We start from the raw sequence: 2,500 nt of genomic DNA, 5'->3' as shown, positions 1-2,500 counted from the left end.
ACGACCGGCCAAGGGACGACGGACGGACGGGCGGCGACGGGCGGCAGACACCGCGGACGCTACGATCCGCGGCCGCCCACCCGCGGCGCGGCGGCCGAAGCGGGGAGGAGAGACAAGGAGGAGAGACGGGCGCGACGGGAAAAAGCGAAGGGTGGGGGCAGGCGCGCACGCCGCCCCATCCCCGCCACACCCGTTACCGCGTCCCCGGCGCACGCACGCGCGCGCGGCAGCACGGCACGGTACCGCCGCGGTACCCACCCGCAGACAGCCGCCCGCGCGGGAGGCCGGGGGCGAGGCCCGCGCCTCGCCCCCCGAACACCTTCTCTCTCTCTCCCCACCGCCGCGCCGGGCCCGACCGGCCCGAACGACACCCTGGCGGCCCCGGCGGGACGAACTCCGTCCAGCAGGCGCTCCGGGAGCGGGGAGCTTCGGAGCGCTCCCCGAGTCTCGATTTAGGGGGACGAAGGCCCGCCGACGGGGACCTGCGAGGCAACCCCAGCCGCGCCGCTGCCACCGCTGCCCCTCGCTGCTTGCCAGGGGCGGCGGCTCAGCCGGCGATTGATCGTCAAGCGACGCTCAGACAGGCGTAGCCCCGGGAGGAACCCGGGGCCGCAAGTGCGTTCGAAGTGTCGATGATCAATGTGTCCTGCAATTCACATTAATTCTCGCAGCTAGCTGCGTTCTTCATCGACGCACGAGCCGAGTGATCCACCGCTAAGAGTTGTCTGGCTTTCGGCACCGCCCCACGCGCGCGGGGGAGCCGGGGACCGCTCACACGGAGCGGCCCCCTTTTGAGGATGGGCCTCACCGCCCGCGGCCCCGCTCGCTGGCTCGCGCCAGCCCAGCCAAGGCCGCAGCGGAGAGGCCACGCCTCGCGTGACCGTACGAACACAAGCGGAGAAGGAAAAAAAGGAGCGAGAAAACTCCGAAGGGCGAGGGCGGGGAGCCCGCGCTCCCGACCGACCCCCCCCAGGACCTGGGGGGGAGAAGCACACCTCGGGAGATCCCTTCGGAGGCGGCCCAGGCGCCCGGGCTCGGCCCGGCCTCCACGCGGAGGCGGCGGCAACGTCCGACCCTGCCCGACTTTGCCCAACCTCGACCGGGAAAAAACGGCCGCCCCCGCGGCACCGCGCTAACGACAGCCAGGCTCTTCCCTCCACCGTGGCTCGCCGACACGCGCCGGCGGCTCCGCCGCCGCGCCAACGCCACAAGGTGGCGAGCCCCCGGAGCCCGAAACGGCGGCGCGCCCGACCGCACGGCCGCCTCCTCGCACGGAGGCCCGCCGCCGGGACGGAACGGCACGCACCTGTCCCCGGCCACCGCCGTCGACGCTTCTCGCCTCGGCCCTCTCCTCTCTCTTCTCCGGGAGAAAGACGGACGCGCGCTCAGACGGAGGGCAGCCGCCCGCCCCCCGCGCTTCCGCACGGAGACCGGGACGGGGAATGCCTCCGACTGCACGCGGCCGCTTCACCCGGAAACGGCAGGGACAGGCGGCGTGGAAGTGACGAACGGGGGACACCGGGGCCGGGACGGCCGCCGCCGGCGACGAGCGACCGGCCGAAGGATCGGCAGGCCGAGCGCGTCGCGCCGCCACCGCCGGGCCCGAGGGCACCGCGCCCTGGACGCCAGCTGGCGGAAGGAAACCAACCGAGAGCGCTCGCCGAGGCGGGGAAGCAAGAACGGAGCGCAGCGCGGCACCCCGAGGCGCCGTTCCCGGCGAACCCCTTTCCCCCCCGCCTCAGCGGCGAGGGGGAGCGACGGGGACTCGCCAACCCCGCGGCAGAGGAGCCCGCGCTCCAAGCCGGGGACGCCCGCTTCGAGAGGAAGGCAGGCCGGGCACGGCCGACCGCACCGCGGTCTCGCTGCGCCGAGACCGGACCGCGGAAAGGGGGGGGCAGGAGGACCCCTCCCCGGCACGACCGTCCCGCGGGGACGAGCGCGGGCAGGCGGCGGTGGCGGCCGAGACAAGGGCCTACACGGGAGAGACTCCCGCCCCTTACCGAAACGCCACCGTCGTTGGCCCCGCCCGTCCCGACCCCTGCGGGACGCATCGAGCCGCCCGAGTCTTTAAACCTCCGCCCGGCTCCGCGACCGAGGAAAGGCCGCGGAAACGCGGACGCTAGGTACCTGGCCCTGGGGTGAGGGAAACGACCTGAAGGGCCCCGCAGGGGTGCCTCCTCCCGCTGCCACCATCGGGGGGAGCGTCCGCCCGCGGGGGCGCGCCCGACATCCACCGCCATCACCACGGCCTCTTTCCCGGGGCCCGGGGGTTTCCCTCAGTGAGCCCGGCGCTGCGCCCGGGATGAGGGCCGTGGCTCGGGCCGCCCGCTCGCGCGGGACGCGACCCGGCAAGAGAACCTCGCGCGCCAACAGGCGGCATCGGTCACGGCCGAGCGCCTCCGGCCCCCCCACAAACCTCCTGCCTCGGAAGAGGGAGGAGGAGAGGGGAGGGCGCGGGGGGAAACCCTGCCGTCTCCGTACCCGCCTCGGCGACGCAGCC

At 74.6% G+C, this 2,500-nt stretch overlaps 1 non-coding gene across 1 annotated transcript; it reads right to left on the bottom strand.

Moving 5' to 3' along the window:
- Positions 1 to 570: 570 nt before the first annotated feature.
- On the bottom strand, positions 571 to 723 carry LOC133629178 (5.8S ribosomal RNA). Its single transcript, XR_009820978.1, has one exon. It is a non-coding gene; the product is annotated as a 5.8S ribosomal RNA (ribosomal RNA).
- Between the last annotated feature and the right edge of the window lie 1,777 nt (positions 724 to 2,500).

This window comes from Colius striatus, unplaced genomic scaffold (genome assembly GCF_028858725.1).
Source record: "Colius striatus isolate bColStr4 unplaced genomic scaffold, bColStr4.1.hap1 scaffold_213, whole genome shotgun sequence".
Lineage (NCBI taxonomy): Eukaryota > Metazoa > Chordata > Aves > Coliiformes > Coliidae > Colius > Colius striatus.
Note: the sequence above shows the minus strand (reverse complement) of the source record. Positions and strands in the feature narration are given on the sequence as shown.